This window comes from Ambystoma mexicanum, chromosome 2q (genome assembly GCF_040938575.1).
Source record: "Ambystoma mexicanum isolate Mex_15411 chromosome 2q, UKY_AmexF1_1, whole genome shotgun sequence".
Classification (NCBI taxonomy): Eukaryota; Metazoa; Chordata; class Amphibia; order Caudata; family Ambystomatidae; genus Ambystoma; species Ambystoma mexicanum.
The window spans coordinates 885,453,265-885,466,160 of NC_090924.1; the positions used below are offsets into that span (position 1 = coordinate 885,453,265).

Here is a 12,896-nt window from a genome sequence, read left to right on the forward strand (position 1 = left end):
GAAAATTAAGAAGATGTATCTAAATGAGGTGCGGCACGGGATAAAGTCAACTATCCAATAGAATAGGAATCCACAAAGTAACCACACTAGGAATGCCTCCCGGTGATCGCAGATAGTGTCATCCAGTTGAGAGCCAAGTAAACTCTAACATCAGACAGACTTGAACTTGGAAGAGGATTGTAAATCTAGGGGGATCCCCCAAAGACGACACATAAGAAGAAGTCTGCCCGTAGAAGTGTATTCGTTTTGAAGGTTGGACCATAAAGAAAAGTGCGATGGGATCTCATTGAAAGCTGACCCCGCAAGAGATTAAGTTTACAAGAAGACTAATACGATTGTGCATTTAATTGAATGTTGTGTAAATTTTACCCCTGAAGAATTTCCTTGTCAATACTGTGTAAGTGTGTAAGGAATGAAACATGTCGGGTATGGTATGGATGTGGTATGAAAGACTTATGAAGAATAAGTGAAAGGTTTTTACAGACTGGGTTGCTTGTCTCGATGATAGGGGTGAGCATCTTGTGGATCTAGGTTAAGAGATGAATTTTGTTAATTGTTAAATGGTCAACTGTCACATGAGATTAAATGTACACAACAATATTGTATGGCAATGGTGCAGATATTGTGATTTGACATACTATCTGAAAAACTCTTTTTTAAAAAAAAGATTAAAAAATTGGAACTGTGAAGAAGAAAAGATAAAAGAAAAAAGGTTTTTCACTGTCGAAATATGAAAAATAAAATACTATTTTTTGATACAATGTGGTGTAGTATGAGAATTTAATGGCTACTAACCTCATACACTAAGGTTTAACCAAATATGGACTTGGGGAAGCAAGGGACCGAGTGAACATTGTGTATTGTTTAAGAGTTCTGTTTATAGAGGGCTGTTCACTATCGGTCATAGGAAATATTACCTCTAGTCTCTCTTAAGTTTATTGTGTGTTAGGTGCTCTAACATTAACCACTGTGTGGAGTGGAGCATAACAACATCTCCTACTACATGCCCCAAGCTATGATCTTGCACTGCCTTCTTTGGCTCCAATATTATTGGAAACATGTAAAAAAACAAGTTCCTATAATGGGCCATGTTGAGTTTTGCTTGCATGTTTGCCCAAGATGCCTGTGCCTTCACAGAATGGTGAAAATAGCTACATATTTTCTTTGTTTCTCCCACCAGGTTAAAGACGCTTCTTTTCACCTTAAAAAAGTCATGGACCAGAAGATGCAACAATGGGCAAAGTATGTTATATATGATGTAAACTATCCTTTCACAATTCAGACACTATGTTGCCCTATTACCAGCTACCGCAAAGCTGACAGCCACTCGGGTATAACATCTTCCAGCTCTTCTAAAACTTTATTCTTATTGTGTTTACTCCAAATTTACAAATGCAGAGAGCAGCCTTTTTCTGCATACCACTGCATATGTTGCTAGAGGAAGAGTAATTTGGAGACATTGGGCCTCGTTACAGGTCAGCCGGTTCGGAAACAACGGTGGCAGTAAATCTACCACCACTGTTGTTTCCGCACCGGCTGATACCGATCCTGCAGACGGGAGGTGTCACTCCCGCCAGGTCTGACCTGGCAGAAGTAACACCACCCGCTTGCAGGCGGACATGGAAACACCGGCTCTGTCATAGACAGACCATTGTTTCCACGGTCCCCAATCTCCATTGAGTCCTACAGGACTCCACGGGAATGGGGATTTACTGAATTCCACTCCAGAATTACCAGGTCGCCCGGGTTGTAATGCCCCGGTGATTCCAGCAATCACGGAGGCGGAATGGTATTACCAGTTTTTCCGGCACAGCTACCACCGGACTCGTAATGAGGCCCATTGCCTTAGGAGAAGAGATTGCAGTAATGCACATGTAATCTTCTGCTTGGAAGATGGTCCACATATCGGTTGTTAAATAAACAGAATGGTTTTCACTGACCATAAGGGCAGAATGTACCATTTTTCACAGGTTTTTGTACAATTGCTGAACTTGAGCAGTTAAACGAATCCTCTGGCTTGTCACGATGTACCTTTCTGTTTCTCACAATTTCTTTTCTGATTGCCTACTTTACAGATAGCCTTAATAATATCTTTGAGGTCGATTTGAAAATGCCTCCAAAGCATGGATGTTGCCGGTGTAGTGCTTGAACCTGTAACAAGGTGCCCTATGTTTCTAGGCTGTTAAGATGGTGTTCAAGTCTTTTTCTAGGCATGGGCAATCACTGCATGTTTTTTTCTGTGTTTCTTCTGAGGCAAAAGTCGATTTCCTATTCAGGTATCCTCACTGTTCTATCTTTTTCACTTTCAGCATGTTGGGTTTCACTTTCTGCCAAATGTTCCCTGGGAGCAGCATCTGCAGGGTCTACATCGGAGACCAATCCCTCTATTCTTTCACTAAGATTGCCTGCTGTTTCAGTTTCAAGTGGTTGCTGATCATTTGATCAGATTCGGATTCTCGCTGCATCTCTAGTATGACATCAGGCATTGCTACATGCTTAATTTGCATTTATCAATGCTCAGAAATTCTTCTTTGCTTGTGAATTGTGGTGCAATGCTATTAAGTATAGACCTTTAATTTGAAGACTTCATAATTGTTGCAGAAATTAACTGGCCACCTCTCACACTTTCAGTGTGTGCACCTTGTCCAAACATTTCACAAGCACTTGTACATCAATGTTTTGGGTGGTCCTTTAGCAACTTTCATAGGTACCTCACCTGTTTTCTTAAACATTTAATTTTGATTACTCTTGCCAGCAGATATTGATTTTGTCGCCCAATGCGATAAATATTTTGTATACAGCTCTCTTTCTCTCTCAGAAAATTATCTCCATTAAAAGAAATTCTATTGTTTTGGCCTCACTATTCCACACTAAAAATGTACTCTCTCAAAAACACATTTTTCTTGCTAAACCTCACAGAACAGCTGCTCGCTGAAAAAAGTGTAATGGGTCCCCTTTACAGAAAAGAACCTCTGTGAAAATTAAAATGGCTCCCCATACAGAAAAGCTGTGCTCTCAAAAATCATAAAGGCTCTCCTACACAGAAATAACTCTCAAAAATTGTAATGGCTCTCGTTCCTTTTTTTTAGATTTTGCTAGACAGTACCAACGTTTAGAGAATATTTTTATATTTAGAATTATATTTCTTTTTGAAGGATAGCGGGACAGGCAAGTTAAAATAAAAGAACACGAATAGGACAAGGAAATCAACTTCCTGCCAAAGACAAAATCTAATTTCAGCTGATGAAACTTTTTGTTTAGAAAACTACATAACATGCCTGTTTAGAGAAGAAAAAGGAAATGGAATCGGAAAATGAAAATACCAAAACATGTAAAATATAACAAAAGATACAATATGAACAAAATGAATGGAAAGATAACATGTATTTGTAGAAAACAAACAACTCAGCACTTGAAGAATAAGATTAAACAAAATGCTACTTCATTTAAAATATAATGAACTGAAAGCCAAAAAATGCCTAATGTGAACAATGTTCTGAAATGAGTTGTACTATGTCAGAGAAAAGTCACCGATTGAGTCAGCATCTTGCTGACTGTAGGAGGATTTGTTTGACTCTCCACCTTTGTGTTCTTTTTTCTAGAATCTTAGCTGCGCATTCTCTGGTCAAGCATTATCACGCTGAATTATGGACTGATGGGGTAGGTTATTTATCGTGTAGACCAAAAACATGGCTTATAAAAAACTCTCATACTTTACTTTATATAAGTTAACATACTTTTTATGTGGTAAACAGCAAAATTCTTCCTCAAATTCACCAAATATTTAAGATAGTACATCTACCACAAAGCAAATGAAAATCAGCCTAAGGAATGAGAGGCATATTATTTGACAAACACGTCAACACAGAGATAAGATGGGGGAGGAGTTGCCTTTCGCCTCAGAGGAGGATTCACACAAAATATATAAGAATGGGGTTTGACAAATCTAGGTAATTCGCCTTTCTTCCCAGTGGGTGCCACCCACTTTGAGGCGAGGGTTGTGATCCTGGTAGGCAAACGCCTCACTAGCAGTCAGGGAAAGTGGGACCTCACTGGGAGTAAGTGACTCCCTTCTGTGTGACAAGCACTCCTATTCCTTTAAGGAACTCCCTCTGAAGAATACAATAACTACCTATATGGGAATAGATGAAACTAATGTTACATCTATATGGCCTGCAACCATTACTGGCACTACTTTTCTATAATTGGCTCAAGGTAATAATGGAGACCAGCTGAACTCTGCTGTGGATGTACAACAACACGTCCCTTCGATGTACAGGAGCATGAATAAAGAGACAAAGAACAATGAATGGATGAGAAAGAATCCTACGTAGAGGTGAGCCTCTGGCGTACACATTTTCTGGAGGGGTGGAGCCATACTATAGCGCAGAGCCAAGGGTAGCATGGTGAGAAGCAAGGAAGCAGAGACATCCGAAGGTCAGTGCCAAGAGAGGGACACAGCCGAATGAGAGAGGGAAGAACCATCTTAACTGCTGGCATGATCATGTTGCAGTCGTGGTGGGTCAGGGAACCTGTAAACCAGCGCAGAGGCCAGGAGAGAAAAGTGGAAAGACTCCTCCGTTCTGGATACGAGGACCAAGGAGTTTGCCACGGTGGACAGCATTCAGAAAGCAGATGCTCACGAGCTGACAATTCAGAGAAGAGAAGCAAACAGCCAGAACCCCACTGGGATGCCACTCCGCTGGAGCACACCCAGAGATCCAGAAGGTACCTGGGTTACCCAGGGTGGATGGAGTTGAGCGGGACCCCACGAACAGAAGAAAATATAGAGCAAGAGGGTTACGGGAGTCCTAGAAACCCGAGAGATTAATATCAGCTAGAAATACTGAAACAAGCACAACACTTAAAGAATCCAGACAGCTGGAAAAGGGCCTGGAGGGCCATAGAGAAATAAGAGAGATTTGGGGAACCACAAAGAGAAAGGAACTTGGGTTCAAGCAAGTGGGTAAATATATAAAGCCAAGGAAGAGAAAGTGGCTAAGGTGGTGGAAGAAGAATAAGGAAATTATTCCTGCATATAAAGGACTAGAGACATTTAATTCAAACAGATACTTGCACATTTTCTTGAAGTGTTTAAAATGAGAGCAGAAAACCAGAGCAAGACCTGCAGAACATTGGCCTAAGAAATCCTCAGTGAAAAGACCACTGCTAGGGCTCATTGTTATGTTGTTTTGAATATAGTAGTAGGGCTAGATAGCAGATAGGTTATGGATTGAGGACTGCCTTTGTTGTTGACTGACGAGCACCCTTAGTTTACTTTATAGGTAGGGCAATCCCTTGTAGCAATAGGAACAGCGAGGAATTTTTCTTTTAATTTAAAATAAACACATTCAAAATGTCATCCCCGAGTCGGTCTCCTTCTGGTTCACCACATATGATGTTAGAGTGGGATGTAGGCCAGCTGATATAAGTCTGGGACCCATGCTATTTACAAAATTATCTCCAAGAGCTAAAGATTCCACAGTGACCACCCCACAGTCTATAGGGTTTGCTCTATATAGTGTGGAAAATGTTCCAGTTCCTCCCAATGAGAGACGTCCAATACCTACAGTGCTGAGTATCTCTCCACCAAGTAGGACCTATATACACTTTGCCAAAAAGTCAGGTCTTGCCTGCCGATATGCCCCTTCATGTGGCTGCCGGCGTAACAGACACCGACTATCAGGGGGGGATTAAGATAGTCCTTCACAACCACAGACACAATCCTTACGTGGTCAAGGCTGTGGAAGCCATAGCTCAGGAGATCCTTAAAAAGGCACTCACCCCAGTTCCACAGGTGGTGGAGACACTAGAAAGTACTGAAAGAGCGTCATTAGGATTTAGAGAGGCTGACCTCACTAGAGATGATACACTGATGTGGATATTGCCCAGTTACCCAACCTAGCCTTCGCCCAGAGGACTGATCCTGCCCTCACTGAAGCCTTTGGGAGGGTAACATCAGAATCTTAGGGGCGAAGTCAAGCTGGACCTTTATTTTTGGTTAAAAAAGGGTTTACTCTACTGAGGGGATACTGGGAGAAACAGTCTTCCACAAACCCAATTGGTTATTCCCTAAAGCCACAGAAGGATAGTGTTAGAGTTGGCACAGTCACACCTGCCCACTGTCCACCAGGGGATAGTGAAAACCCAAAGCCAGGTGATACCCCAGTTTTATTGTCCAGCAGTATTCACAGATGTAAAACACTATTTTACATCCTGTGAAATGTGCCAGAAAACCGCCACCAATACGGTTCCCCAGACCCAATTACAACCCCTACCAATAATTGAGGTGCCATTTGCCCATATAGCCATCAACGTAGTGGCTCCGTTCGAAAGATCAAAATTGGGAAGTAAGTTAATTCTAGTCATTGTTGACTATGCTACTCGATACCCCAAAGCATTTCCCCTTAGGAATATTACAAGTCAACAGATTTTAAAAGACCTACTTCCATTTCTTTCCAGAGTCAGAGTCCCAAAGGAAGTTTTTGCGGACCAGGGCATCACCTTAATGTCCAAATGGATGCAGGACGTACAGGAGAACTTACAGATCAAGACCATGCCTACCTCAGTGTACCACCCCCTGATCGATGGCCTTGTGGAAAGTTTCAATCAAACCTTGAAAAGGATACACCATAAATTAGTAGAGGCCGATGGTCGAAACCGGGACATCATGATTCCCTGGGCCCTCTTTGCAGTCAGGAAAACACCTCAGTCATCTCTAGCATACTCCCTGTTTGAGTAATTATATGTAAGAGAACCTCAATGTGCTTGACATGCTTAAAGAGATGTGGGAAGAAAGAGGCTACCCTACCCATTTATATAAGGGAGTTATAATGGCCATGATAGCAACCCACTATACATAAAGGGCATCTGGCAAGAAAACAAAATAAATCGGGCCATGCCTAAAAAGACACCTCACAGTTTTGAATGGCTAATAGAGAAGAAATAGAATACTGTAATAAGAACATTGAAAAGGAAAAAACAACATCAATAGAAAAGGAAACTTAATTGAGAAAAGTGATACACTGACAAAAAAGGATAATAAAATATCCTCAGAATCTTGATAAGCACACTTCATAATAACACTGAATTGAAACATGCATAGAAAGGCACAAAAACCTTCTGTCATGTAAAATCCAGGCAGTACTTTAATGTTGAATCTAATAATCAGTCCAGACTCGAGTCGCCTCAAAATGAGATTGTGGTTGCCACCACATGGAGTAATGGGAACATTGCTTCCATTCTTTTCTAGGGCTGGTATAATTATATAAACAAACTCAAGTCCTAGAATATGTGGAGAAAGTGCTGGACAGTGCGAGATATTAAATATTGCTTCCCCAATGATTTTATTTCCTGGACATATGGTGATTGGATGCCATTTCAGACACAGACTAGTGTGACTCCTGCCACCTTCCAGAATCTCTGTTGTACCCTCCTAGCAAATTCAAGCAAGCCTACCTCTCCCACAAGCTGCCCTCAGGGTTCTGTGACTCCTCCCACACCTCCAACATGCCACCTCCACTTGCTTTAAGGAGAGATGCACTTACTAGTGTGTGACTACCTCCCCAATCCGCTGCTACTCACTCCCACTAAAATAAGGGCAACAAGCCTCTCCCAAAAGCTGCCTTAGGAATTCCCAGCTCCTTTCTTTCCCCCTGCCATATGTCGCCCTATGGATGTGTCTCATCCACTTGCTTCAAGAAACAGACACTTACAGGCATGCCACCTGCTGCTTCTTTGAATCTCTCCTGCTCCCTACCAGAAAAATCAGGTGAACGTGCCTTTCCCAGAAGCCATCTCAGGCCTTCCCGGCTTCTCCCTCTACTCTTCCCAGGTGTTAACCAATAGCATGTGCCTCATCCACTCTCTAAAAAAAGACAGACATTGACTGGTATGTGAACCACATCCCCAAATCTCTGCTACTCCCTTCCAGCATATCAGGTGAGTGTGCCTCTCCCACATGCTGTCTGGGTTTCCATATTTTTCTGTTCCTCCTCCAAATTGTGACATTGCTTGTGATTCATCCTCTCTCTCTCGCTCGCTTCAAGAGATAGATACTGACTGGTGTGTCACTTACCTCTACAGATTTCTGATGATGACACCTGTGTTGTTCACCCATTTAAAATCACTTAATGTGTCACATAATGCTGCATAAGCAACACCAATTCTAAATATCACTTTCCAAATAGGTCACTCACGACCATTCCTCTTTCTACAAACACTGTAAATGCATTCCAGGTTTAGAAGCTTTGCCTAAATTCCCCAGGTCTCCCTCCAGATACGACTGTGTGCCTCTTTGAAAGCTACCTAAGAATGAATTGGAGCCCCAACCATTTGAACTCCTTTAATAAGTCATGAGGTCGAACTTTGGATGAATGTTTTAAAAAATGAGTCCAAGGTTTGGCCAGTGCGAACCACCCAACATGTGACAGATTTAAGTTTCTGCAGGGCAGCCAAGTATGATCCCTCTAAAAAATTAGTTGTTTTGGCTATGTGACACAATAAGGAAAAGGAACATTGGGCCTCATTACGACCCAGGCGGTAAGTACCGCCTGGGTCGTACCTTTACCACCATGGCGTAAACTACGTTTACGCCATGGTTGTTGGCAGACTTACCGCCCCATTCCGAGGTTGGCGGGCGGTAAGTCCCCATTAACCCTTCCCCATTCCCATTTTTGCCCCATAGGGCATAATGGGAGTGGGGAAGGCGTTAATTACGCCACCGTAAAGGTCCCTTAGCGCCATGGATTTTAACACCTGCTAAAAGCAGGTGTTAAACCCTCCATGGCGCTAAGGGACCTCGGAATCAGGCAGTAAGGGTCGGCGCTGTTTACGCCGCCGTAAACCCCTTACCGCCTGGGTCCTAATGAGGCCCATTGACATTGATGCATGTGTCACAGCTCACCTTTTCAGTAAAACATACAGAGGACATCTATGTACACAAAGCAACCACACAACTTTAGCAAGGAGCTACATGCACTAATAAAAAAGTGTGCATGATGAACATTTCAAGGGCAAAGTGATGCTCCTAAGTTGTTGTTTCGATCCATGAATGAACTCTGGCCATGTTTTTATAAACTTAATCACTGGGATTTGCACTGAAGTAAATCAGAGATGCCCATGAATATTTCTGATTTCAACATGCTACATTACACCTCCTTCACAAAGGCTAAAATTTGAGCACATTTGGAGATGCCTGGAACATCTCTGAGATGCTCACGTGCAAATACTGTTCTCAAAGATTTGGTCAAAGGCATCTCAGAGATGTCCAGGCAGATTATGTTTTATGAATCAGGTATAAGGCAGAATGAGCAACTCAGAGATGCTCACTGACATTTGTGATTTGATCCAATTAAAAATATTTGAGAATCATGCCCTGAATTCTCAAAAAAAGAGGAAGGTGTGTAGAACTGAAAGTCCTGTCTGTGAGATGAGATGAAGAAATCGTACTAGCCTATTCAATATATCACCAGTATGTGGTGGAAGAAAACATCCACATGGTTTTTATAGCCGACCATGCATGAGCAGTACTCCATCTTTAAAGAAAAGCAAGCAACATGTGCTATTAAATGAACAGCTGAGATTTCTGAAGTTAAAACTAGCTATGGGAAATGTGAGAAACCTAGGGGTATTCTCCCATTAAGATCCTGAGAGTCCTATATTCAGGTGGCATGGGGAGGGCCATCGATCTTGGTTCCAACCCTGTGGTTGGTGAGCAAAGGAGGATCACCTGGGTAGGGGAATATGGGGTTGACTTCATTCAGATGACCCAGGCTAGACGCAGTATTCCGACGGGGCAACAGAAGAGGAGGAGGACATTGTCGATGATGCCTTCAAGGAATAAATTGATTCCTGTGACCCTAATCCAGGTCTAATTTTCACTAAATCCAATCCCGTCATCTGTGATCCAAGGGGGAGAAAGGAAAAAGTTAATTGCTCAAGGTGTGGGGGAAGGAAGAAAAACCCACTAAAACCAAGGTAGGGGTTAATATACATCCATCCATTACCATTTTAAACCACAGGAAATACCATCAAAACTCATGTTTGTATAATCAATCATCAGAAACATGGAAGGGGGCAACCATCTCCTTGAGGGAAAACCAGGCTAAAAGAAGATTTCTGTATGTTCGTTCATTGTTGATTGCCTGGTAGATTGGTGGGAAATTGATCTATTCTCCAAAACCCTTCCACCTCCCCCTCCCCATTTCCAACCAATACTGGGATGAGGAAGAAGCAACTGGGGGCAGTAACGATTACCCATTGAAAAATCATGGGGAAAGTAAGGGAAATCTACCATAGAAAAAACTCAATGTGTCCCACTAAAAGAGTCAGGCAGGGTCAGGCATTTTATAATGATCACTCACATTTGACTCTACTTGATTATCTTTTCCACTATAAAAGGTGTGGTTTCATACAAGGACGGGAGCGAGCTGGGGATTCTGTCAAGACCCGAGAAGACAGGGAGTGGAGAACATCAGGAAAAACAGGCTGCAGAAGACTGATGTGCTGATGTGCTGAGACGCTGGCTGGTGTTTAAGAGGGGCTGTAGGATGGCTAGGGAGTCGTCCCTCCAAGGAGCCGGAGGAAGAAAGCCGGTATCCTGCTGGTGGAGCTTTGGAAAATGCTGGTTCCCTTGGAAAATATGCCGTTCTCAAGGATGTCTGATGGGCAGGTGGTGAGACCCTGACCTCAACCCATGTATCCAGTGGAATCGCTTGTCAACGCAATGCTGCCCGGTGAGTAAGAGAGAGAAACTCGGGAACGTGAGTTTGACTGAAGTGGAGCAGGAGAAAGTCACAATTTGGAACGGAAATGTTTGAAAGTGTGCACGAAGGACAAAGTATAAGAAATAAGAAGAAGAAAAGAAATAGAAGCAAGGACATTTCGCTAGCGGTGCAGAAGAAGAGAAAAGCAAAGGGAAAGGCATGTGAAGAGTTTAAAGAATGTATGATGAAGAGAAATGCAAAATGTACACAGTAAAGAAAGGTTAATGTTTTGGGCATGCAGGAGAAGCATGAGAAGGTAAAGGACAGTGCAAGAGTGAACAGTGAAACAAGAGGAACAGAGAAGAGAAGGTGCAAGTGTGCGCAAGCAAGAAGTGAAGGAAAACAAGAGGGGTGCAGCAAGCACCTGAAGGTGAAAGGTTTAAAAGAAAAGCAAGACATAAAGAGAGGAGTTGCAGATCATGGTGGTCACGCACAAGAGGAGCAAAGATCCAGGCGGTTTTGAAAGTCTCTGATTGTAACCCACAAATGAAGTGTGTGTGAAAGAACTGTGTTCAAAAGGTAAGGTGCATCCCGACAAAACTGAATTTGTGTTGAAAACAAAAAGGGGCATAAGCTTGGCGATGGGATCCCTGTGAGGCCTAACAAAGAAAGTAAAATGCACCCTGAAAAAACTGTGTTTGTTAAAAACTGAAAAGGGGCCTGATCTTGGGGAAAGGAATCCTGAGCGGCCCAACCAAGTTGGAGACATATTGTTTTGTGGTGTCGAAAGGATTGAAGCTCGTGAAGGGAACCCTGAGAAACTTCACAAAGAAATGGGTTATAATTCTTTTGTGGTGTTTTGAACTTGGACAAGTTGGAAGGGGTCTGAGCTTGGGAAGGGAACCCTGGGAGGCCTAACCTGTTGTTTTTGATTGATGCTTGGGGGAGGGAACCCTGGAAGCTTACACAAGGAACTGTGTTATATTTCATTTATGGTATTTGGAACTTGAACAAGTTGAAGTTTAGGGATGGAACCCCAAAGAACCCAAAGACACTGAAGGTATTTGAGACCACTGCAAGGGCACTGTGGAGAAGGTCTTACGAACAGCCCTTTTTGATTGAATTCATTTTTGTGACACTGAACAAACTACACCTTGTGAGAAGACCATCGGAAACCAACTAAGGTTTCCAATTATCTGTTTAACCACTATTTTCCTTTTTAAAGACTTCCTATCACATTTGTGTAAAGAGTGAAGGCAATCATAGGTTTAGACACAGACAGGGGGTCATTGCGAGTGGGGCGGTAAGGGATACTGGGCACGGGTAAGGAGACCGGAGCCGGTAATCCCTTACCGCCCTACTACAAGGTCCCTTAGCGGGTCCCTCCATTAACGGCTGATCTGAACAGCCGTTGTGGATAGGACCCGTTAAGGGACCAGGGCGCAAATAACGGGCTTGACATTCGCGAGCCCGTTATTTGCGCCCTCCCCATTCCCATTGAGCCCAATGGGGGCTCAATGGGAATGGGGAATGGTTGGTGCAGTGGGGACTTACCGGTCCCACCAAGGTCGGACTAGACCGGTAAATCCCCATTGCACCAAACCGGACACGGCCCCGTTATTGGTGTCAGTCATGGCGCAAATAGCACCATGACTGCCACCAAACTTGGAATGAGGGCCACAGACTTTTATTTTGGACTATTAGACAATGACGGCCATTAGAAACATCTTTTAAGGGGACTATCCCTTTAGAGTGAAGGCCATTACACCAACCCAGGAATCTTAGTAAATAAAGGTTTTAAAACAAACACCTTTGAGTCTGTGTCTCTCTTGATACCAGGCCTGTCTCACAGAAAGCATTGCCTATAAAATATCAAGTGACTGAAGGACACTTGGTTCAGACATTCTATCAGAGAAGGAACCGATTTTAGCTGTAACTAAGTCACAACCTTTCAGAAGACTGTTGATTAAAAGAAAAAAAAACACGGCAGCTGCACACCAGCAAATTGTTTTCTGTGAAAGGAGACCATAGCAGGAGTCTTTTGAGTGGGTTTGAGATGCAAATGGGCAAAAATGGCATTCCGAGTAACGTGCACATTGAAGCCACACTAGGTGGGTTCATAGGTTAACAATGCTTGCAGGCCACTGTGTCCATCCTCACACCCCATCTGCTGCTTTTCAGCAAGTGGCA

The 12,896-nt window shown here is 42.9% G+C and overlaps 1 protein-coding gene across 6 annotated transcripts in view; it reads right to left on the minus strand.

The window, feature by feature from the left end:
- Positions 1–12,896, minus strand: part of MYO3A (myosin IIIA) — a 2,295,212-nt gene that overhangs the window by 1,933,982 nt on the left and 348,334 nt on the right. The window lies entirely within an intron of this gene.